The sequence below is a fragment of the Gracilinanus agilis genome, chromosome 3 (assembly GCF_016433145.1).
Source record: "Gracilinanus agilis isolate LMUSP501 chromosome 3, AgileGrace, whole genome shotgun sequence".
In the NCBI taxonomy this organism is placed as follows: Eukaryota; Metazoa; Chordata; class Mammalia; order Didelphimorphia; family Didelphidae; genus Gracilinanus; species Gracilinanus agilis.
The window spans coordinates 115,208,402-115,234,486 of record NC_058132.1 but is presented as its reverse complement, the minus strand read 5'-3'; the positions used below and the strand labels follow the sequence as shown (position 1 = coordinate 115,234,486).

Here is a 26,085-nt window from a genome sequence, read left to right as displayed (position 1 = left end):
ACATTTAATTTACATTTTGTAATTTTCTCTAACTCTTGCTTGGTTTTAGTCTTTCCTTTCCCAGAGATCTGACAAGTATACTATTCTGTGTTCACTTAACTTATTAATAGTTTCCCTCTTTATATTCAAGTCGTTCACCCATTCTGAATTTATCTTGGTGTAGGGCATGAGATGTTGATCTAAACCTAATCTCTCCCATATTGTTTTCCAAATTTCCCAGCAGTTTTTGTCAAATAGTGGATTCATGTCCCAAAAGTTGGGCTCTTTGGGTTTATCATACACTGTCTTGCAGATTTTTAATTTGCTCGCTTTCTAATTTTTTGAGTTGCATGCCCAATTCATTGATCTCTGCCCTCCTTAATTTGTTAATATATGCACTCAAGGATATAAATTTCCCCCTGAGTACTGCCTTGGCTGCATCCCACAGGGTTTGGTACGATGTCTCATCATTGTCATTCTCTTCAATGAAATTGTTGATTGTTTCTATGATTTCTTCTTTGACTAATTGGTTTTGGAAAATCATATTATTTAATTTCCAATTAGTTTTTGATTTGCCTGTCCAGGTGTCCTTACTCATTATTATTTTTATTGCATTATGATCTGAGAAGTTTACATTTATTATTTCTGCTCTTTTGCATTTGTTTGCAATGTTTCTATGCCCTATTACATTGTCAATCTTTGTGAATGTATCATGTGCAGCTAAAAAGAAGGTGTATTCCTTTTTGTTCCTATTTATTTTTCTCCACATATCAATTAAATCTAATTTTTATAGGACTTCATTCACCTCTCTTACCTCTTTCTTATTTATTTTTTGGTTTGATTTATCTGGATCTGAAAGAGGAATATTTAGATCTCCCACTATTATGGTTTTACTATCTATTTCCTTCTTGAGCTCTGCCAGTTTCTCCTTTATGAATTTGGATGCTATGCCACTTGGTGCATACATATTGAGAGGTGTTATTTCCTCATTGTTTATACTTCCTTTAATCAGGATGTAATGACCTTCCCTGTCTTTTTTAATCATATCTATTTTTACTTTGGCTTTGTCAGAAATCACAATTGCCACTCCTGGCTTCTTTTTGTCATTTGATGCCCAAAAGATTTTGCTCAAGCCCTTAACCTTAAACTTGTGTATGTCCACCCGCCTCATATGTGTTTCTTGTAGACAACATATGGTGGGGTTTTGGTTTCTAATCCACTCTGCTATTTGCTTCCGTTTTATGAGCGAGTTCATCCCATTCACATTCAGAGTTATAATTATAAGTTGTGCATTCGCTGACATTTTCCTATCCTCCCTATTACTACCCTTTCTTCTTAAACTATTTCCTTTTAAAACAGTGGTTTGCTTTAAGCCAGTATCCCTTATCCCCTCCCTTGATTAACTTCCCTTTCTACCCCCTCCCTTATTATTCCCCTCTTTTTATTTTTAAAGGGCTAATGAATTCCTTCTCCGTTCTTCTCCCCTCCCTTTTTTGACCTCCCCACTCCCCTGCTCCTCTTGGTTTATCACTTCTGACTTTCTTCAGTAGGGTTAGATAGAGTTTTATACCACAATGGATAATATAGCTACTCTTCCCTCTCAGGGTTGATTACACTGAGAGTAAGGTTTAAATATTACCTCTTAATGCTCTCTTCCTCTCCTTCTTATAATAGTATTTGTCCCCTCCCCTTCCCATGCCCTCTTTGTCTGTAATAGAATATCCTATTTTTCTTATTCTCTCAAGTTTCTCTTGGTGTCCCCTACTATTCACTCCCCTCTTTCCCACCCCCATATCATCTTAGACCATTTAGTATTCCATCCTCTCCCTATGAATTATTCTTCTGATTACTATAATTGTGAATACTATAATATGAATAGAGTTCACTACAGAGAATTATACATAGCATTTCTCCACATAGGAATACAGATAATTTGATCTTACTGAGGCCCTTAAAAAGGCATATTTAAAAATTATGTGTTTTCTTTCTTTCCCCTCTGTTTCTTATTTACCTTTTCATGTTTCTCTCGATTTTTCTGGTTGGATATCAAACTTTCCATTTAGTCTTGGTCTTTTCTGTGCAAATACTTGGAAATCTTCAATTTTGTTGAATGCCCATACTTTCCTCTGGAAGTATATAGTCAGTTTTGATGGGTGGTTGATCTCTGGTTGAAGGCCCAGTTCTCTTGCCTTTCTGAATATCATATTCCAAGCCTTAAAGTCTTCTAGCATGGAGGCTGTCAGGTCCTGTGTGATCCTGATTGGTGCTCCTTGATATTTGAATTGTCTCTTTCAGGCTTCTTGTAAGATTTTTTTCTTTTACTTGGAAGCTCTTGAATTTGGCAATTATATTCCTGTGGGTTGTCTTTTCTGGGTCTAGTGTAGTGGGTGATCTATGGATCCTTTCAATGTCTATATTGCCCTCTTGTTGTAGAACTTCAGGGCAATTTTGCTGAATAATTTCTTTTAATATGGAGTCCAAATTTCCATTAATTTCTGCTTTTTCAGGGAGACCAATGATTTTCAAATTCTCTTTTCTAGACCGGTTTTCTTGGTCTGTCACTTTATCATTGAGATATTTCATGTTTCCTTCAATTTTTCAGTTTTTTGACTTTGTTTTATTTGTTCTTGCTGTCTTGAGAGATCGTTAGCTTCTAATTGCTCAATTCTAGCCTTTAGGACTGATTTTCCTTTTCAATCTGGTTATTTCTGGTGTTCAATTTGCTTATCAGTTCATTTGATTTCTGAGCCTCACTTTCCAATTGCAAAATTCTGCCTTTTAAACTGTTATTTTCTTGCTTGATTTCCTTTTGATCTATTTCCCATTTCTCTAGCCAAATCTTTTCCAACTTTCTCGTCATCTCAGATTTGAATTCTTCTAGAGCTTGTGACCAGTTTTCATTATTTTGGGAGGGTCCAGATGTGATTGCTTGTTTGTTCTCCTCTTCTGTTTGCTTGGTTGTCTGGATTTTCTCTGTGTAAAAGTTGTAGTGTTAAAGATTTCTTCTTGTTGTTGTTAATCTTTCTCTTTTGGACTTCCTGATTCTGGGTTGCATTGTTAGCCCAGCCAGTTCTCAGCTTTATCCTCACACTCAGGGTCTGTCTGCACTCTTTAGGCTCCTGAGGTCTCAGGTCTGGTTGTTCTCAAGGTCAAGCCCCCTGGTGGACCCCCTTGCTTGATCCTCTCCCGGAGGTTCCTTTACAAGTCTCAGGGTGCTGCTTCCATAGTCTTATACCCGTTTGCACTGGTTCCCCACTCAGGGTTTCAGAGCCTTCGCTTGCGCCTGTGTCTGCCTCCACCTGCGCCTCCGCCCGCGCCTGAGGTCAGTGTCTGCGCTCAAAGTCTGTGTGCTTTCTTTAGCCTTTTTGGGGTCCTAAGTCTTCCTACTCTCAGGAACAGGCCCTGGAACTGCCAATGACTCAATGGGTGCCCCAAACTTGCTCCATTTCTTTTGAGCTGGTTTTGGAGTTGTAGGTGGTGTGGGTGTGTGTGGGGTTGCTCAGCCAGAGATTTAGTGAGAGCTGTTTCACCCCTTTATAGCATGGAAATGCCCTGATTCCACATACCTTCCACGCTGCGCCCTGTTGTAGGGTCCCTCTGTTCGTCTGGATTTGTTTTTATGTCCCCTTCAGGAGTCCTGTATGTTTCGGTTAGGAGAGGATAAAACTGCTTTTTACTCTGCCACCATCTTAACCTGGAAGAAAACCTAAACATTTCTTACTGGCCCTAATTTCCTCCCTGTATCCTCTTTCTGAAGCCTCTGGGAATAAACCTTTTTGAGCTGCCCTCTCCTACATACCCCATTTCCTCTATCTCCTATATACCTTCCCATACCTTAATTCCTCCTCCAATCACCTTATAATCACCCTAATATCCCCATTATCCTTCCTCATACCCAAATTGCGTTCATTGACCCACTCAGATCATTTATTTATTTTTTTTTATATCACATGTTCTCCAATCATTTTAACTTTTCATTCATCATTATTTGGATGTTCCCCAGTTTATCTACATTATACTTAAAATGTGAGTCACAGAATGGAAAACAGTAGTCAAGATGTGACCTATATAAGACTAGAAAATAGTCTTACCTCTCTTGTTCTCAATGCTGTCTTCCAACCACATCTGTGTTTGTGAAGTGGACTTTTAAAACCTATATAGAACTTCACATTTATCCTTATTCAAGTTATTTTTATCAAATTTGACCCATCTTTTCTAGTTGGATGACACTTTTCTGGATATTAACTTTATTATCCAATATTTTGGCTGCCCCTGCAAGCTTTTTGTATTCTGCATATTCAATAAAGTTTCACAAATGCTTTTATCCAAATCATTGATATAGCTCAGGGCCAAGGGCAGATCCCAGGGGCACTACACTTAAACTTTTTTCTGTGTTAATATCAACTTATCAAGGATTACTTTGTGGTTCCAGTTAAACAGATTCAAATCTAATTCTACTATCACCTGGGACATTGACAATCCCAGTGTTCAGTTCTGTCTGCTCTCTAAGATATAGCATTTAAATTTGAATTTGTTGAATGAAGCTCTAGACTCAGGCTGATTATCTCTTCAATTATCTCATATTTTCACTCAATAATTATTCTTTCAATAATTCATTCAAATAATAATTGTTTTTCTTTTTATTCTCAACTAAAGATCATAATAGGACTGAATTTGAGAACTTATATCTAGATCTGGGAGAGGAACTAGGAGGCTAATTAAAATAACCCACTCTTTTTATAGATGGAGAAACCAAGGCCATGAGAAATTTTGAATTGCTTAAGGGATTAAACAGATTTTTTCCTTATTCTAAACACCAGTTTTTCTTGAAAAAGGGAACAGAAGAAATTAAGATCTCAATATTTCAGTCTTTTCTGTGTTGCTCTCATCTCAAATCATCTCATTCATTGATTCATTAAATAAGCAAACTACTAAATATTAGGGATATATAAATATAAAAGGTACATAGTTCCAGCCTTCAAGGTGATGACAGTTGGTTAAGAAGAGATGAGAAATTCAGAGATAAGTCAAATAGAAATTATAAAAGGAAAGCAAAGAAGAGAAAGTGCAAAGACCACAAGCTAAGATGGAATTCTGCTTGGATGTCCTTTAAGTAGCTGTCGGTTCCCTTCTCCCCTGACACAAATAATATACATTTTGTTCCATAATTTCTCCAGCTAATGCATTGCTATTAATGGTTGTGGAATGTATATAAAATGAAAATTGTCTTCTTTCCACAACACTTTTTTTTCCATAGCTCAGTAAGGTATGAAAAAATGTCAGTGTGGGAATATGGAACAATAAATTGACTGAATCCTGAAGGATAAATTGTTGTCAAGAGGACAGCCTCTCAAACTCTATAATAATACAGGCATCTTCTTGTGTCCAACCAGTGAAAATAAACCCAGTAATTAGCACCAACAGCTCTTCATTCTGGTGTATTTTTAGGGTATAAGGGTTCCCAGACAGTCTCTACTATAATACATTACCTAATGTTCCAGAACAGCAAGATGGATACACATCCAGTCTGTTAAATATAACTGCCAGTTCTTTCCCAGATGCAAAGAGCTTGCATACTCATTAAAATCTTACACTGAAAATGCAATCAATTTAAAGCTAAAATTGTCTCCTACATTTGATGTGCAACCTGTTTTTTCCCCTAGACACCAGAGAGTATATCAAAATTAGTAAAATTTTGAATAAGTTTGGGGAGGATGTCATTTCAATATCCATCTAAGGAAGAAATGTGCTTAGTCCATACATATGGCATATTTTCTTAGGCCCTTGATGCAATTTGTATTTCCTGACATGCAAATGTTAAACTAGAATTTAGTATTAGAGAGTGAAGTTCAGCTATGCGGGAGATAGAGAATTGGGCCCAGAGTCAGAAAGATCTGAGTTCCAGTCTGGCTTCAAACACTAAATGTGTAACCCTGGGCAAGTCACTTAAACACTATTTGACTAAAAAAAAAGAAATTAGTTTTGGCATGAGGTCAAACAAGTCACTTTTCTTCTACCCCAGTTTATTCATCTATAAAATGCAAAAATAATATTTTTACTATTGACCTGATCAGTTTTTTGTGAATTAATAAATGTGAAACATAATAGACTTTTGGGGACAACCCCCTATTTGTGGCTGGAGATTGAAAAAAAAATTCTATTTATATAGCACTTTCATCATCAAGTGGCTTATAAATGTTAGTTGCTATTATTAACAATTTAACGATGAATATAGGAATTTTGTCATTTCATGTTGATGTGATATGTTGGGGCTTCCCTGACCTTGCTTCTTTCCTTGCAGTTGAGTAGAAAATAATATCAAACAATTGAAATGAATGCAGGAGTAAAATCACTCTCTGATCTATTTCCATATGGTTCCTCTGAGACAAGAGAATAAGAAATACAGATTTACAGACACACAGCCATGCCTAATAGCCCTCTGAGCTTTAGGAATGGGGAAGAGCTATGATTCGCTTCATGAAGATCATATCTTTTGCCCATAATTGTGTAGACAAAAGTATCACTTCCCAGCAGAACAGATCATGTTCATCTCTGAACTGTGATCTGTAGGTCAGGTGGTAGTCCTACTTCCCTTCTTTCACTCTATTTTATTTTTGATTTACAAACAGAATAACTGAAATTCCTATGATTATAGAGAGTGTTGGCAGTTTTCTATGCTTTTGATCAGAAATGGCACCAGACAAGGACTTTTACAGCCAAGAATCTCCCATGTCATTGGCTATTGTCTCATTGTTATGGTGCCCTTGGATTTGACTTGTTCTAGATTGGAAAGTCTGCAACAGCTTAAATTTCAGTGCTAAATGGACCAGGATTAAGTGATAAATCAGATGAAGAATCAGCCATTGGCATATTGAACATGAAAGAATATTTAAGCCAAGTGTCATGCCTGAAGCCCAGAAAAGAAGTCTAACAATGATGTGATAATAACATTCAAGGTACACTTGGAAAATTTTAATCATATTAGATATCAGATATTTTATAATGGATAGTCAAACAGATATGACCTTTGGCAAATAGTTTCTTCTCAATTCATTTTCAATAGGGGAGTATAGTAGCACCATTTTGAGGTCAAGTATGCAAGTCAATTACTGCTCTCCTCATTTCTCCAAATAAACTTTAGCGGTGGTCTGCTTCTTGCTACCAGCATCTTGAACATGCAGCCAATGGGCATAGGTATACTTTCAGGTTAAGGCATCTTGTCTCTAGAGGAATCTAGTAAAACATATGCAAACAAAGAATACCCACTTACACAGTAACAAGTTATTGGAATCATCTGATTAGCCTAGTTCCGAGCAAGGGATGAATAGCATACAAAATATAATAGATGAGTTTCAATGAAGGAAAGGGGCTGTGTTTGCATATTCTATTACCAGGGAGGATAGAATGAATCAAAGGACCATATATTTATGGCAAAGAAGAGATTTTAGACATCTCCTCATATAGCCACATTATTTATTAAATGAGAAACCTGAGACTCACAGTGGGAAACATCCAACCAAAGCATTCCAAGTAGTCAGGGGCAGAAATAGAATGAAGTCCAATATAGTATTGAGCTGAGAATCTTAACTTTTTTGTATAATAGACTCCTTTGGAAATTTTCTAAATTCTATGGATTTCTTCTCAGAAATCATTTACCTAAATATGTAAAATACAAATTACAAAGGAAACATATTTGTATTTTAACTGTATTGAAATAAAGATTTTATTTCTTTTCCTCATTAAAACTTATGATCCCCCTGAAACTTACAGAAGCCCTGGTGTAGAGTCAACTTGATGATATAGAGAGAAATCTATATAAAATCTGGCTTTTTTTTCCTAGTTCTGTCACTAACTAGTGGTATGGTCTTAGCTGATTCTATTTACATTTATGAGCCTAAAAATCCTTATCTCTATAGTAGAGATATTGTAGTATATCCCAAAGTCTCCTAATTGTGACTATAATCGAAACATATGGAAGGTATTCATATCTAGTTTTTCACCCAAGCTTGGGAAATTTTTTGCTTCCTTATGCTTTTATGGAGAGAAAAATGACTCCTAAATGCCTGAGAGAATGCTGAATATGACACTATCTACCTAAATAAGATACTTACTTGAATTGTTTCCGCAGACTCTTCAGAGGCACATGTGGAGAAAGTACAGCTTAAGAAGTAGTAGAGAGAGGGAAAAAAATGAATGGCATACTATAGCCACTCCAAGCTATATTTACATATATCTCTATGTATCTATGTATCTATACTTCTTTATTGTGTCTCAAGAGATCCTTTCTCCATTTGTCTCTCTTAGTCTCCTGAAGTATTCAATTAATTTCCTTGTGCAGATTTGAAGGTTGTATACAATGGTCTATCCACCACACATAAGATAGAAATCTGATCTGGACTTGGTGGAATCTATCTGGGTTAAGTCAAATGAATAAGCATTCATTAAGCACCTATTATGTGTTGCACACCATAAGAAGTGGGGATATAGAAAGAAAGGCCAAAATTAGTCCCTGCTCCCAAAGAATTCACAATTTAATGGGAGAGATAACATTCAAATAATTATGCACAAATGTGATATATACAGGATAAAAGGGAGATAATCTCAGAGGGGAAGCATTTAGATTAAGAGGGATTAGAAAAGTTTTCTTGTAGAAACTGATATATGAAGGAAATTAGGAAATGTAGGAGGCAGGAATGAAGGGTAGGGGAAGTTCCCAGAATGAGGAGTAGCTGGTGAAAACACAGACTCAGAAGATGGAGTGCGGGGACCTGAAAGGAGGCCAGTGTCACTCGACTGCAGAGTGTGTGAAGGAGAGTAAAGTATAAGAATAGAAAGGTATGAAGGGATCAGATAATGAAATCTTTAAAAGCCAAACAGATTATTTTAAATTTGTTTCTGGACATAATAGGGAGACACTGGATTAAATTAAAGGTTTTTAAAAATAAGATAGTTAGATGAACACTTCAGCAATATCAATTTGACAGCTTCAGAGAATAAACTACAATGGTGAGAGCCTTGAACTAGTAAGGCTAATCAGAAGGTATTATAATAATCCAGACATGAGAGTATGAAGGCCTGGCCCAGAGTTTTGGCAGTATAAGAGGAGAAAAGACAGTGTATACAAGATATATTATAAAAGTAGAAATAGCAGGAACTGAGAATGGATTAGATATAAGTAAGGGGGGAAGAGAAAAAGGAGAGTTGAAACTAAAAATGGTAATTATGCTTTATCTAATCTTTGTGTCTATGCAACACAATTAGACATAGTAATAATGATAATAATGACAATAGTGATAAGAATATGTTATTCCACAAGCTCATATTTAAACTGTTCTTTGGTTGCAAGATATTTTACATACCTTTTGTAGAAAGGAAGATCATGGTATTATGGGTAGAGGCCTGTTATCGAAAGTAGGGAAAGTTATATTCAAGTCCTACCTATGGACAAGTCAAAGTTTGTTAATGTTCTAGATTAGTCTTTTCTTAGTTTCAGAGAAGAGGCTGACTTTAATAGAGAGGCTTTTCTCGTCAGAGAGTAAACTATCTAAATAAAATCACAGTTCTAATTCTTATCTCTGAAGAGAAGAACATTATTCAGCCAAGATGCACTGGATATGGACCTAGATGATTTCTAGTCTTCTACTTATTATTTTTGTGACCTAGAGTAACTTATTTACCATCTCTGGGACTCAGTTTCCTCATTTCCAAAAAGAGGGTTTTGGATTAGACAATCTTTTCTACATCAAGCTCTAAGTTCACCCTGTGAACATTTCTGTTAAGGTAGTAGAGCAAGTATCATTGAGATAATTTTGTAGAAGAGATGGCTAAAACTTTAAAAACTCCATGATTCACTGAAGGTGAGACAGTATAATTGCATTCCTCTGACACAAAAACTGGACAATCTAGAGGGTTTGGGGATTGAACATTCATTATCTGGCTTAATGGCCATTCTACACTGAGTAATAGGCAACTTTCCAAACCACTTTTTCCTGAATGATCATCATTAGCAGAAAGACATAATTCAAATTCAAGAAAGATTTACTAAGCCCTGCTACAAGGGAAGTAAAGCAGCATAGAAAGATGGATATTCTATTACCAGGGATAGAAAGATGGCCTTGAAACTAGGAAAGTTCGGTTCGTGTGCTGCCTCTGAGACAAGACCAATGTGAACTTAGGGCAAATTTATTCATCTCTCAGTGGCACAGGCTATGTTCTAAGACTATACGTTTTAGAGAAGGCATTGGTCAAAGGGATCACAGGTCCACTTTCTATTTTCTTCATTGTTCCCTTATTGGTAGAGCACTGTGGTTGGCATTGGGAATACAAAATAAAAACCATAGTTTTTGCCATTAAGAACTTTATGTATTATCAAGAGTCAATTACTTGTATACGTTAAGTAAACATGCAGTTAGCATGAACTTTTATAACAACTTATATGGGTGTAAGCAAGCATAAGTTTATAATAAAAAAGGTTATGTACAAATACATTCTAGATAATTTCAAGAGGGAGGAAGCATTAACAAATCAGACTCAATGGGAAAGCGGTAGCCTCTGGAAAGGCCTCTAGTACCCAAGTGAGGTATGAAGGAAGGAATGGATTTCAAGAGGCACAAGGTGAAGGAGTGCATTCTAGGCATGAGAGAATAATTCTACCATGGCATAGTCAGGAAATGGAATGGTGTGTCTCAAGCAGCTTACTAGCCTATTTGTCTGGAATAGAGAATTAAGATTAAAATGGTAACTGGGAATGATATTGTATAGAGCCCTAGGTCACAGAACATTGTTTGTTTTTGTTTTTTGTTTTGTTTTGCGCCTTTCTTTTTAACATTGGAGGCAATAGGGAGCCATTAGAGGTTTTTGAACACTGGAGAGGCATAGTAAGATTTATATAATAAATTTTGCAACTGTGTGGAGAATTTATTAGAGAGGGAAAGACTGGAATATGGGAGTTATTTTAATTGTGAGGGAAGATGGTATTTGTCATGGTCCACAGAGACAAAGCCATAACTGTAATCAAATTTTGCTGCACAGAAAATAGGTTGCTTCATAGTAAAACTCCCCCATAGGGTTTGAGTGCTAACTGAGGTGAACTGTGAAGCTAATAAATTGGGTGATAATTAAAATCCTTCTGCAAAAATTGTGACTGCCTTCTGTCACATGTTATGTGTTTACTGTAACTTATCCCAAAGTGCCACTCACTCTCCTGGTTGCAGGGTTGTTTTTTTGTTTGTCTTCAGTTTTGACAAACCTGTCTCCAAGGCAGATGTGAATTCTTTGAATGTTACTCTGTATGGGATAGAGAGAAGGAGAATAGTATTACGAAACTTCTTCATTCTGACTCCAGTGCTCTAGTCTAGGAACTTAGTGAGGTAGAAGTGCCATGGACAATTTTATAGAATAAGCTAGATCTTCTGATCTAGCTCTTTGATTTTAAGTAAAGGAGATAGGTCTAAAGAATTCAAGTTTCTTTCCTGAGGTAACAATTTCTATCCATTTCCAAATTTATTATCTTGTAACTCGAGGACTTCTTGCTTTCCTGGGTAGCCTTAAATATCTTAATCAGTCAACAAATCCTTTTACAGATGTTGTTTTCAATTAATACATCAAAGAACTGTGATTTTATTGACATGTACTTTTGCAAGAGCAAGTGACAACTTTATTCATTAGCCTCCTAGAGCAGTTATAGCTTTTAAAAAATCATTACTTGGTGGATCATTCCTTGGTGACAACCATTTCTAAACATATCCATGGTGGTCTATCAATTAGCAATCAAAAATTATCTGCTAGGTAATAGGCAAAAGGAGTAAAAGACAAAACCAAGATAGTTCTTACCCTAACAGAGCTTCCATTATACTGGTGAGACTATATTTAAATGTATGAGTAAATGGAAAATGTATACGGAATAAATATAAGCTACTGGGAGAAGCATTTTTCTTGAAGGGATGGAGATTAGAAAGGCATCATGTAGGAAGTGGCATTTGAGCTAACCCTTCAAGGCCATTAGAAATGCTAAAAGGTGGAAGTAAGAAGGGAGCTAAATCCTGTTGTAAGGCATTAAAATCGGAGGAAGATGAAATGGCATGTATAGGGAACAGCAAGAAGGCCAATTTGATTGCACTACATATGGACAGCAATGCATAATTAGACTGGAAAGGTCAGTTTGTGGTAGAAGGCTGTGAAAGGCCAAATGCAAAAGAGGAGTTTATTTTGATTCAAAATATAATAGTGAATCATTGTAGTTTATTGATCTCAAAGTGAACAAATGACTAACTTCATTTATTGCCAAGGCTATCATCAAATTTTTCATGGCTTTGTAGATAGGCAGAAAATTGTGTTCTGTTGGCATGGGCTCTGAAAATGGTTCCAAAAAGGATAATGACATTGCCATAGCACTCTGCCTTGGTCAGATCATATCCAGTGTGCTGAGTTTAGTTCTCAGTGCTAAATTTAATGAAAAATAAAATATCTACAAGTGAAAACTATATGGTGAAAGTTGACTAGAGTAGTGAATATATTCATGTTCTTATTACCTGGGATTGGTTGAAGAATATGAAGATGTTTAGTCAAGAAAGGAAAAGACAGTTTTTCTTGGCCCCATAGAACAGGAGAGTGAGTTATAAGTAGAAGTTACAAAAAAAAGTAAGTTTAGATTTTATGCAAAGCAAAAACTTCCTAATGATCAGGATTATCAAAACCTCAAGGGCATGCTCCCAAAGATCCTCAGATAAAGTGCAAGACCACTTCGAAGAGGAATAGGTTGGATGAAGTGGCCACTAACATAGCTTCCACCTCTGAGATTTACAAATTTCTCTGTTTCAGTTAAAACACCTGTTATAGACACTCTTCAACATTCCATAATCCCAGTTTTGTAATCTAAATATTGTCCATAACCCTTCAACTTTCTTACCTGTATTTCTAATAAGGCACAAAATCTCAACTCTTGTACCCTCCTAAAATATCTCCTGAGTCAGATTCCTTCACCTCACTCACAGACACAAATTTAATTCATCTTTTCTGGTATAGGTTATTGTAATAGCCTGTTAGTTGCCCTTCCTACCTAATATCCCTCTTCAATACAGGATATTCTTTCAGGGTATTTTTTCTTTGAAGGCAGATATGAACATATTATTCCCCAACTCCCTAAGGTCCAAAGCTTCCTTAATGTCTCTAGGATAAAATATAAACTCCTTTGTTTATCTTTTAAAGCCCTTCATGTATTGACACCCACATAACTTTCAGCCTCATGCATATTATTTCCCCTTCTTGCTTCCTCTAAATTTGCCAGCTTGACTATCCCTTTATTTTTCATGAATGGTAATCAATCTCCCATCTTCATGCCCTTCCACCAATCAGTTCCTTCTTGCCTTTCATTCCATCCTTAACATATTACTATAATATACCCTTCTCTTGTCTCTCTCTCTCTCTCTCTCTCTCTCTCTCTCTCTCTCTCTCTCTCTCTCTCTCTCAAAATCCTCATTTTCCTTCAAGACTGAGATCAAGCACCATATTCTCCATGAACCCTTTTCTGCCAGTCTTCTATCTCTGCCTTCTCTTCCTAAAAATCTCAAGTTTTATATTTATTTTCTCTATGGTTGTTGTATAATTGTATATGTACCTGTCTCTCCCATTAAAATATAAGTTCCTTGAGAGGAGAGGCATTTAAATCTTTGTATTTTATCTTAACTATAGAGATCCACACATTGTAAATGCTTAATAAATGCCTGTAGGTTAATTGAATATGTATACTGCATATGCTAAAAGGAAGTAGATTGACTTTTGCCTTTTTCCCATTTTAACCAAAATATAGATTCAATCTTTCACCAAAGTTATTCAACTAAGATAACAGATTGCAGTGTGGAGTGGGCTATTGTTTCCCAAAAGCTATACCTGTGGGTATATATAGCAAGCTCTGGTGATGAATTAAATGTCATAGATTTAGAGTGAAAAGACACTTGAGAGCTGTCTAATTCCACCCTTTCATTTAGCAAATGAGGAAACATGTCTAGAGAGCCAAAAACCTTACCTAAGGCCATACAATAATTAATTGGCAGTGCTATAAATTTAAATCAGATGCTATGACCCTTCAATGTTCCATGCTACTTCCCATGCTATCCTTAAAAAAAGTAAGAATATGAGTATAGCATCTCAGACTGTGCATCTGTATGCCCAAGACCAGTCTCACTAAATATGGAGACAATCATCACTAGGTTCGTGGGAGGTTAGTAAAATTTGAAGCCACAACTTTCCAGAGATCATATATTATCATAAAAAGTCCAAGATTGTCACCAGTGTAAGAAATACTCACATGAATGAAATTGTATGTTGTCTACACTAGATAGGTGAGTTCTGATTACTACTGAACTTGAAAATGTCATAAACAATGTACCAATTATATATTTTTTTCAAGTTGAAAGCCTGGGGATTTAAAAACTACCCATGATATTGCTAAGAACATTTTTAAAGGTCCTACATGGGTTTGAATGACTTCCCATTAAGTCTAGGGAAATGCAAATCCAAAAGCCAGAATTCCCTGTTTTCCTTCACCAGTTATAATATTCTGGTACTATCTTCCACTGCCCCCAAGGCACTTCAGTAAGTCTTAAGTGAATCTTCTGGATTTTTTGCTCTTAGAAATTCTGTGGAATCTTCCAAAAACATTAAAAAAAAGGTTGATTGAACTGGGTTTTTCTTTCTAATGTAAGAAAGTTTCTGTTTCACAGTTAAGAGAATTACAATAATGCTAAGTACATGTGTAATATACATGTAGCTACAGTGCACGCGGAAGCTTTGGATGTTAATTAAGATAAATTGGGAAAAGAACCAAAGGGGAAATGGAATTCTATATGTGTGTGAATTTGAAGCAGCAGGAGATTTGCTGTGAAGGGCATAAAGAAGTGCATAATGAATTCATCTAGAAGATATTATGTCCCAATTGCAAAGACTGCTAGCATTATAGCATACATTTCTGAAATATAATTTTGAATGCCTTCCAAAAGAAAAATACAAGAATTTAAACTGTATCACTTGCATAAGTGGGAAAAATTTACATTCACGTGTTCCTTGTACAGAGGAAAATAACAAAAAATTGGGGGAAATATTTCTATTGGTTTAAGCTATCACCATTAAGTATAGGATGTAGATTAATTAACCCTGAATTATTATTAAGTAAACTACTCCAGAGCTCTTTTAGACTGCCCCAAGGACTTTGATCTACATCTACCTCAACCTCCAGGCATATTTCCATAAAGCTCTTCACTCTGAGTTAGACAAAAATCAATCAGTCAAGGGACTGAAGGATATTAACTGTTAATTCTGCAATTATAAAATCATAGATGGATAGCTGGAAAGGATCTCATCAAGTATGATCCCATTATTATAGAGAGAGGTAAACTGTGGTCCATAGATGTTAGAGTGCTTTCTTGAGATCACATTGATAGAGAGATGTAGGATTTGAACTTAGGTCCTCTATCTATAAATAAGTTAACAAAAATTTATTCACTTTTTTCCTCTGCTAAGTTCTGAGGATAAAATAAGGGAAAATGCAATTCTAAAAAAATATCCTTACATGTTCTTAAGATATATGAGAGAGAGAGAGAGAGAGAGAGAGAGAGAGAGAGAGAGAGAGAGAGAGAGAGAGATGTAATAAACAGGAAGGAGATTAAAAGAATAGATTGAAATTCATCTGGAAGGGGAAAAGGAGGAGGAGGATGGGTAGGCAAGAAACGCCTCCTACAGAAGGTGTACTTTGAAATAAGATTTAAAGGAAGCTAGAGAAATTAAAAGGTTGATATGAGGGGACAAAGCATTCCAAATATGGAAAATAGTCTATGCAAATGCATGGGAAAGGTGATAGAGTTTCATATTTAAGGAACATGATAACCCAATACAGTTGAACTATACATCGGGTAGAGGAAATCCAGTGGTCACTTCCTTAAACCATGAACCCAACCCTCAGATAACCCAAAGGTAGTAGAAAGTCTGAGTTTCCCTATATATATGATGTCTTCTGGGTGTCACTCACTCCCCTGCTCATCACTGAGAAGAAAATAAGATCACATGATCACAAACTAAGAGATAGAAGAAATCTTGAAAGTCATCTGGTCCAACCATCTCACTTAACAAGTAAAGAAACTGAAGCTCACACAGATGGCAGAACCAGAATTTGAAATCATGTCCATCTACTACATATCCAAAACACTTTTTTTCTGTGCTGAGCTTGGTTGAATCAAGACTCCTATCCCTCCCTCTTAGATACTTTCCCCAGTTATTTATTGACTCAGATACCTGTCTCATATACACTGGCCCTGCCACTTGGATGCCCATAGTCCAAGCTTCCAGGGATTTGCAGTGACATGCTGTAGAGCTTGTGATTATTTCCTTTACACGGACACTGTGCTGTCATCACAAGACCTCGGGGAGTACAACTACTGAATAACTGATTCTTCCCCTATTCCATATGTGGTAACTTCACTCTTCTTGCTCTTCTTCACTCTGATTCAGTGTCAACAGAGATGAAAAAAAATTCTCTTTATATTTCTCTCTAATTTTTCATTCTTCTCAAATTCTGCTATGACATAATCTCACAGGAAAAGAATTTGGAAGGAACTAAGATAAAACCAGGGCAGCTAGGTGACACAATGAATAGAATGTGTTTAATCAGGACCATTCCTGTTTGTAAATTCAAATCTGTCCTCAGCCACTTAACAGGTGTGAGCAAGCCTTATATTTTATTAGGTGTAAACTCATTGACTAGTTCACACCTAGTAAGTGTTTGAGGCCATAGTTTAACTAACAAAATTGAGATGTCCTAATTCCAGATCAGCACTTTATCGACTGTATTCAGGAACACATACGAAAAGTTAAATAATCTGTCAAAGTTATAGTATGTCAGAGGCAGGACTTGAAGCTAGATCATCTTAGGGCCAGCTCTCAGTTCAATATTCCATACTACTTGGTAAATTGAATAACTAAAACTCACATTTATATAACTTTTAAATTATAAACCATTTCCTTAAAACAGACCTGGTGAGATAAGGAATATATTAATGTCATATGGGAAGAAATTCAGACTCATAATAGTTAGCAATTATGTAGCACTTTTAAGTTTTGCTAAATATTTTACAAATATTTTTTAATTTTATTCTCACAATAGCCCAGTGAGGTAGTTTCTACTACTATCATTCCCATTTTTCAAATAAAGAAAATGAGGTAAAAAGAGATTAAGTGATTTGCTAGCTAGTACTTATTTAAGGGAAGATTTCAACTCAGTACTTCAACTCCAAGTCTATGTCCAAGATTTTTGTTTTAAATTTTTTTGCTACAAATTTTTTGAAATATTTATTCAGAATTGACAATTTTAATTTTCAAAACTTAATTCTGGAGAAAGTTAAAAAAAACCTATGTGAATTTTAAATCAGACTTCCCTGGGCAGCCTAGAAAATGGAATTGATGTACTTCTGTACCTGAGGCTCATTCTCAGTCTTTGGTCTGGTAGTTCAAATGTGCAGAGGTGGAAGCAGCAGCAACACTCACTGTATGTTTTTTAACTAAAATGTTTAATGAAAAAGATTCTTGAAAGATGAAAACTTAGGTGAAATTCTTCAGGAAAAAATATTCAGGGAAGGAACAAGAAGAAAATGCGGAGATAAAGTCCATTAAAAATTCTGATTATCCAGATTCTGAGCAGGATTCCCTTGAAGAGGGGAAGCTAAGTGATGACAGCATGGAGATAAAAATCAGGAATCCATTTTATTGGAATAAAGACTCTGTGGAAGAAAGAGATGGAGAAGACGATTCCTTGGCCATCAAACACTCCAGGAAATATCACATGAGGAAAAAAGCTCATCACAGGAAGGATGAGAAAAGGAAAAAAAGAAACCTCAGCAGCATAACAGTCATTCAGAAAATAGAGGAAGCATACCAGGGTGAAAGAAAGGGAGTGAAAACATGAAAGGAAAAGGCATATGGAGGAATAGAATAAGGCTCAGCGAGGATGGGAAAGGCTGCAAAGGGATGAAGATGGCTTGAGAACATTCCAGGAGGTAGAGGCATCGTCTTGAACAGCTGGAGCAAAAACAGAACATGAGGAAGCAGCAGAAGGAGCAAAGGAAATAGAAGGATCAAGAGAGACTGGCTGATGAGAGATGCAAAGAGTGAAAGGCCAGAAGAAACTTTTTTTTTACAAATCACAGAAGAGTGTGAGAAGACAATGGAGAAAAAGTAAAAATGTTACTGTAGTCGAATTTCATTATGCCAGCAGTGAGAGAGATTTAAGCAAGGGGGTGGCAGGAAACCTGTCAAAGAGGAGTAACTAGAAGAGAGGGGTCTCTTTAATGATTTACAGGGTAATAGCAACAGTGAGAGGAAGATCAGTTCAACTGAGTCCTTATCAGCAGTCAGGATCTGGATCCAAGGAGGAAGAAGATGAAAGCAGCAGTGAGAAATCAGAAGAGAAGGAGACAGGAAATAATTGTGAGGAACTATTTAAACAGTCTTCTGAAGAAGTGAGTGAAGAAGAAAGGAACAAAGTGGAAGAGCAAGACAATGGAAGCCATGTTTTAATTGTTACAGAGTCAAGATTTGACCAAGATTTGGAAGAGAGCAAAGAAGGTGAAGAAGTGGAAGAAGTGATGCTGCAATACTACTCCATGATAAAAGAAGATTATGTACTCAACTCTCCAGCTTTATTTTCCATCCAGTTGAAACAGGAACTGTTCAAATACCTCCCTGCCCCCCAGGACTGTCAGTGTAGAAGAATTGCAGTGCCTAAACAGGATTGAGGGAGGCACACATAGTGTGGTATACAGGGCAAAGGATGCACAGACTAATGGAATTGTGCCTCTGAAACCATTAAAAGTGGAAAAGGAGTAAAGAAAGCTTCCTGATTACCTCCCTCAGGGAAATCAATACCATGCTGAGAACCCAGCACTCAAACATTGTCACTGTATGGGAGATTAAAGTGAGCAGGAATATGGACATAGATCATAATGAATTATACTGAGGATGTCCTCCAGAGCTTCATGGAGAACATGGAGCTTCCTTCCTGGGGAAGTGAAGATGCTAATGATAAAAGCTCCTTCAGGGGTTGAAGCATCTTCATGGCAACTAGATCCTTCACCAGGACCTGAAGCCTTCCAAGCTGCTCCTCAGTCACAGAGCATTTCCAAAGTGGTTGGTCTGGAGCTATCCAGAGAATATGGCTCTCTACGGAAAACCTACATGGAGGTAGTGATGGCCTTTTGGTACAGGGCCCCAGAATTCTTACTTGGAGCAAAGGAATATTGCACTGTAGTAGACATGTGGTCAGTAGACTGCATATTTGGTGAGCTTTTAACTCAGAAGCCCCTGTTTCAAGGGAAATCAGGAAATTTCCAGATCAAGAAAGTTTTTAAGGTTCTGGGAACTCCAAGTGAGGAAATTTGGCCTGCTTAAAATAATCTTCCAGCAGTGAAAAATGTGACTTTTACAAAATATTCTTCCAATAACTTTAATTTGGGACCCTCCTTTCTGACCAAGGCTTTAGCCTAAGGAATAAGTTCTTGACCTACTATCCCTGCTAAAGGATCAGCGCAGATGATGGTCTGAAGCAAGAGTATTTCTAACAAACCTCCCTTCCAACGGACCCTTACATGTTTCTCATGTAACCAGCTGAGGGCAAGCCCCAGAAGATTAAGCATGGTGCTAACCTCTTCCTCCAGAGGTAGGACTTGGCTACAGCCAGCTGAGCACTGAGTTCTGTCTCACCACCTCCACCAATAAGGGAGTGTTTGAGGTAGGCTCAGGCTTCAACCTCAAGTTTTAAATTCCACACCAGGCCACAGAGCAAAGCAAACCCTGACTGAGCAGCAGCCTGGCCATGACTGTGAGCATATGTAGACATGGGAATGGGAAAGGGCTGGAGGACATACCTCTCTCCTGCCTGCCTATCTTCCATGGAAATGCATGTAGCCAAAGAGCATATAAGAGAATTGGAACATCTCGAAGAACTGGTCACTTCATTCTGGGAACTTGAGTGTATTGGCTTTGATTTGATTTTTTTAAAAATTTTTGTGATATTTGGGGTGCTAATTTGTAGATTCCAGAATATAGCTTTTTTTTGTCCAGCTGGCTTTTCCTTAGGCCACCTGACCACCAACTGCCCAGTGAGGCCTCTGGGTATATCTCTGTCTCAGATTGGACATTCTGAAAGTGGATGACCATGCAAAGAAGCTGTTAGTGTAGACACTTGTCTTGGGGGTCTTTGCTTTTTTACTGAATCACTCACAAATGAGGAGCTTGTTCTCAGTCAGTATTAAGAAATAATGAAAGTCAGGGTTCTTTGAGCCTCCCTAGATGCATTTTGATGATGTCTTTGATTCATTTCCAAAATTGGTGGTTTTTTAAAAGCATAAACTTATATGTAATAACTGTTGAAGCCCCCAACTTCTCAATAGCTCAGCATTTGTTTTCTCCACCTTCTTTTAAGAGGAGCATCTTCTCTAACGTGGTCCCTATCTATTGCCCAAATCTAGACATCAGCAAGAACCATCTTCATATTTTGTACTTTCTCAGTCCTTGGCTTTCTAAGTGAACAAATGGTTCAACTCCCTGAGAGCAATGCAAGGAGCTTTGGTCTGATTCACATTCTGTACAAAGTTGGACATTTATGCAAAATTACTCATGGTGAAGTTTTTATATATTGAGATAGTCACAAATTTCAAAACAATAAAAAATAAAGGATTAAATCACTGTAGAGACAAGTTGAATTTCACATAAAAGTAGATCTACTATGCCACTTAACTGCTTTAAGAATTAAAGTAATTTGCCCAAGTTTACAAATTTATGTGTCTAAATCAGAGTTCTAACTCATAATCTTTCAAACTAGCCTCCTATCAATTGTTTCATATTGCCAGGGCCAAAAGAAATAATGCTACTTACCGGCCTTCTTTCCTTAAATATTTTAAAATATTGTTGAATATTTAATAAATTGAATATTTTAAAGGATCTACTAGGTTCAGAGTGTTATACTGAGAAAATAATAAAAGATTTAGGTAATAAAAAGCACCTGTCCTTGTGGGGTTTTATAGTCAAGTAAAGTAATAAGAAAAATAGAGGTAGGTATAAGTTTATACTCTAGGCACATATGCTTCTAGCATACTGGTGCCTTGACTGAAGATAAATTGATTTTGGAGTCTAGAGGGCTTTGTTTACATAATTGAAGAGTCATTTAGTGATTTATCTTTTTAAAATAAGGACTCAAAGAATGTTGAAACTAAAATAACCCATATAAATCATCTAATCCAAAACTAAAAATCCAAGAATCAGAAAACCTTAGAATTAGAGGGGAGTTCTGAGATCATCTTGTACAATCTAAATTCTATTTTATGGTTTCTAGTGATGAGAAACTCTCTCTCCCTTTGCCCCACTTCCCCCAGTCTACTCATTCCATTTTTGGACAGCTCTATATTTTAGGAAGGGGCATCTAGGTATCTCAGGGATGGAGCACTAGGCCTATAATCAGGAAGACATGATTTCAAATACAGCTTCAGATATTAGCTTACCAAGTGGCCTTGGTCAGGTCACTTAACCCAGTCTGCCTCAGTTTTCTCATCCATAAAATGAACTGGAGAAGAAAATGGCAAACTAATTTAAAACAAACAAACATACAAACAAACTCCAAATGAGGTCATGAAGAGTTAGACACAACTGGAAAATTGACTGAATGGCAGTCTTTCTATACCAGTGATGGTCACATATGCCAAAGACGGCACACAGAGTGCTCTTAGAGGGCATGCATCCTGCTGTTTCCCCCCAAACCTCCAGAGGTCATACTAGAAAGTCAGAGGGACTCTGGTGGAGCTGCTCCCTTCCCCCTATCTACCGTGCCTGAAGACATTTTTTTCACATCACCCACCCCTCTTCTCAGAAGCCCAATGGGAATACACAGGGAGGAAGGTGGGCAGCACACAAGTGGCAGAGCTAGAAGTAGTGGAGAGTTACGCCACTCCCCTCCCCCTCTCTACACTGTCTGAGGACATTCCTCACTTCACTCACCCCTCTGCCCAGCAGTCCAATGGGAGTGCTTTCTCCCTCCCCTGTGTGAGGTAAGGAGGGGGGCACAACACAGGATCTCTGGTGGTGGGGCATGGCACTCCATATCTAAAAGGTTTGCCATCACTGTTCTATACTATCTTACATAGAGATATCTAAAGAATCAGTACTACACAAAGGGAAATACATATCCCAACCAAAAACCTGATGACAGAGGAAAATTTTTTGCACATCCCAAGGTCAAACTTGTGATGTTAGTGAAAATGGTAGTGGTGAGGCTGTCAGTTAATCAGTCAGCATCTATTAAGAACTTAAAATATATTACGCATTATGCTACGAGCTTTGGATACAAAGAAGAAAAAGAAGGAATAGTAGGTGCTTAAATATTTATTGATTGCCTTAAAGGAATATATATGTGAAAAGGGTAAATGATATTTAAGTGTCTATCTCATCTCTCTGTGTCTATATATCTATATCTATATTTACATAACATAATGAAGATAATCTGAAACTTACATTGGCAAATGATGGGACCAAATGTGATGGTAATGGGATGTATTATGTGACTATGAGTATATGTGTTTCAGTAGCCTTGAAATATTTGAATGAAAATATTTAACTCTTTTGTGCACAAATGATACTAAAACCCATGTTCTCATCAATGTCTGCATGATATGTGGGTGATAATCCGTCAATGTATGACTTCTATCAATGTGAAATTTGGTAGAGATTTGTTTCCAAATCCTCAAAATAGGAATTACTCAATGCTTTAGATGTCTTCTTGGCTTTTTTGTTTTTTTTTGTTACTTTTTTGTTTTTGTTGTTATTATTCAGTCTTCAATATAACACTTGGATAGTCCATTATCTCTAACACTCACTGCTTGCCTGTCCACTCTCCATTTTCAAACATATGTTACTGATGGGAGTTTTTTAAGTTACTTCTCACACATAGCCATTTCTGATAATAAATTCCAGAATCCTTGGATCCTGTAAGAATCTTTTGGTAGCTCCTTAAGTCACCTACAATTCTGATTTTTCTCAGATCATAGTATTACATGATTGACAGTCATAAAGAATTACAAGATAAATATTACTATCAGAAAGATTGACTTTTTACACCAAAGGCAGCTTGTTATTAAAATATCTCATTATTTTCCAGGTATCTATTCCATTTTCAATTCAATTCTGTCCACTGTCCATGTGTAGCATTTGTATAAGATTTTTAAATAATCATGGCAAGAGATAAAAATGTACATGCATCCTTACATGTATATATTAATATGCTTTGTATAAAATTATAGAATTAATCAAAAGTGAAGTTCTTAGTGTTGAAGGCAATACCTGACAACCCCATCACCTCACTTGCCACCCCTACTGGAAGTTTCCAAGAAGATTTTGGATCACAACTTGTCATGGCCACTGTTGTTCTTTTTAAGTCTAGAGGCTCTGTGATTCTATAATACACATTTATTGCAGAAGATGTATGTGGAAATGTGTCAAGATTTCTACATCCCTCTCTATATATCTCTCTCTCTTTATCTCTTCATATATACTTATATAGCCATGCATATATACACACACATACTTATGTCCACAGATACATTGTTATATGTGTGTATGTCTATATATCTACATCTAAGTATCTATCTCAGGATCATAACAGCAGCTATTCAGAAATAGAGCAGGCAGCTCTCAGGAATTATTCCAAACTGTAAACTAATTGATCTATATTATAGAAAAAATGAGAGGTCATCAAATTGAAATTCCTTTCCAAAGCAGGAATTCCCCATATATCTTCCCATTTTTCTTGTCAGGCAATAGTTCAATATTTGCTTGAACAGAGTAATTAGAAACTCACTACTTCATAAATGTGTGTTCTTTTTTTCTGGCTGGTAGATTTTTAGAAAGTTCTTCATATTAAGCTGAAATCTATTTTCTTATAATTTATGATAATTTTCCCTGTGGGGGTTTACAGAACAAGTCTAATTTCTTTTCTACATGACAACCCTTCAAATATTTGAAAATGTCTGTGTCTGAATGCAGAAAAATTACATTTTTGTAAGTTAATTCCATTACTGACCATAAATAGAGGATGTAACAGCATTCTTCAAAAATGACTTAATTTGATAAGATCCTTTTTTTCTGGTGTTGGGAGAACTTCAGACACATTGTTTCCTAGAGATCATAAAGTATCTTCTACTGTGACTGTCTAGGGTAGACTCAACTACTTCTTTGAGTAAACAGGCTTTGATTCAGACAGCATCACCAGAGGCTCATATTATAATTGCCTTTTTGCAAATTAGTCTTTTAAGTGAAAATTAATGCCTTTGCAGAATCTTCCATTGTTGCCAAAATAGTGTACCATTAGTCCTACAAGAAAACGAAGGCACATTGGAATACTTCTGTCCCCAAAACTGAATCATGCATGTGGCTATTCACTCTCAGAATGAAGTTATTTAAGAGAAAAAAATTTACTAAATTCAGTGGAAAAACCAGCAGACCTAAGTATTTTCATTCTATTTTTAGAATAATACTAATGGCAAATGCTTGCTAGAAGTATTTTGAGGATTTGAGGATTTTGAGCTTTGAGGATTATGATGTGTGCTCTTATTCTATATATTTGGGTTTTCTTTCAGTGAGATTTCAAATATGCTCCTCTAACTTAAAAAAAAAAATTAGCAAACAAAACACCTTACTTGATCCTACTATAGGTCAGAACTTCTCTCCTATGTCATACTTTCATCTGCTAAACTTTCTCTTCAAAGTAATTTAAATTTCACTGTATGAACTTCCTCACCTTCTATTCATTTCTCAACTCCTAACAATCTGGGTTCCTTGACTTCATAAAAATTCATGCATGCAAGATAAGCAGTGATTTCCTATTCATGAAACCCAATGATCTTTTGTCAAACTTTATTTGTCTCTAACCCCCTTTTAAGCACTGTATAATACCAATTAATTAGCTTTAATCTCTTTTCTTTTTTGACCTTTTGATATTTTTGATATTTTGAGGGTGGGAGCAGGATTGATCAGAAAAGTCTGATAATCTTGATATAGTTATAAGGGAGACTTTGAGAATTCTGGTTTTGTCTCCCTTTACAAGGTAATAAATGCCCAAACTCGTAGGTTCCAGTATTTGTCCCATTATTGCCACATTGAGAATGAATAATTTCATGAATAAGGAGCAAATCTGGTTGTTTCTCTTTTATGGATCAGGGTCATATTTCGTTTTTCTGTGTCTATAAAACATACAACTGATATTTGTTGAGTCTCTCTATCCTTGTTTTCTCATTCTGCTCTCACTTCTTACATTCTCTGTCTCCTTCAATATTTGCTTTTCTTTCTTTTTTAAACTATGCTTTATTGGTTTGTTTTGTCTTTCCTCATAATTATTTCTTGAAGAGTGGGTGACATCTTCTCTCCTCCAGGTTGAATCCTTCTAAGGGAGAAAACCAAATCCCAATGGTTGCTACTTTGTGTCAATGTATGTAATGCTCTGAACTAATTGTCCTCCATCTCTCTGGCAAAAAGGAGGTAAATTTCATTATCTATAGAATCGTCACTGGATTTCCACTAGCTAGGAACTGTGCTCCATTTTTTCGCGTACTTTTCATCTTTATAAACTCTCCTTTTGGTCCTATTTATTCAATTTTGTAGCAGTTCATACAACTTTTCCAATGTTTTTGAATTTCTAATATTCATTACATAATAATATATCATTATTAGGTAGAAAAAAATCTTAGGGGTCATCAAGTTGAAATTCCTTTCCAAATCAGCATTTCCCTTATATTTTCCATTCCAAAAATTTATCCACTCTATGATTCTGTAAACAAGGAACTCACTGATATGCCATAGATTGATTAGCCATTCTCAATTGATAAGTAACTCATTTTGTTTTCAGTTCTTAGATGCCAGAGTACTACTACTCATACCTACATACATACATGTACATACATGCTTTATTGTATATATATTTACTGCATGAAACCTTCTGGCTTCCTAAAACTTGCTAAGTCTTAGAGTTTACTTATAGTTTTGAATATATCAGAGTTACCTGCCTGTTTGTGTTGAGGCAAA

The 26,085-nt window shown here is 36.3% G+C and overlaps 1 protein-coding gene and 1 pseudogene across 1 annotated transcript in view; both read left to right on the top strand.

Moving 5' to 3' along the window:
* The window catches only part of GRM5 (glutamate metabotropic receptor 5), a 620,904-nt gene that overhangs the window by 43,940 nt on the left and 550,879 nt on the right, over window positions 1-26,085 (top strand). The gene's annotated exons all lie outside the window — the stretch shown is intronic.
* Window positions 17,531-19,780, top strand: LOC123238814 (annotated as a pseudogene).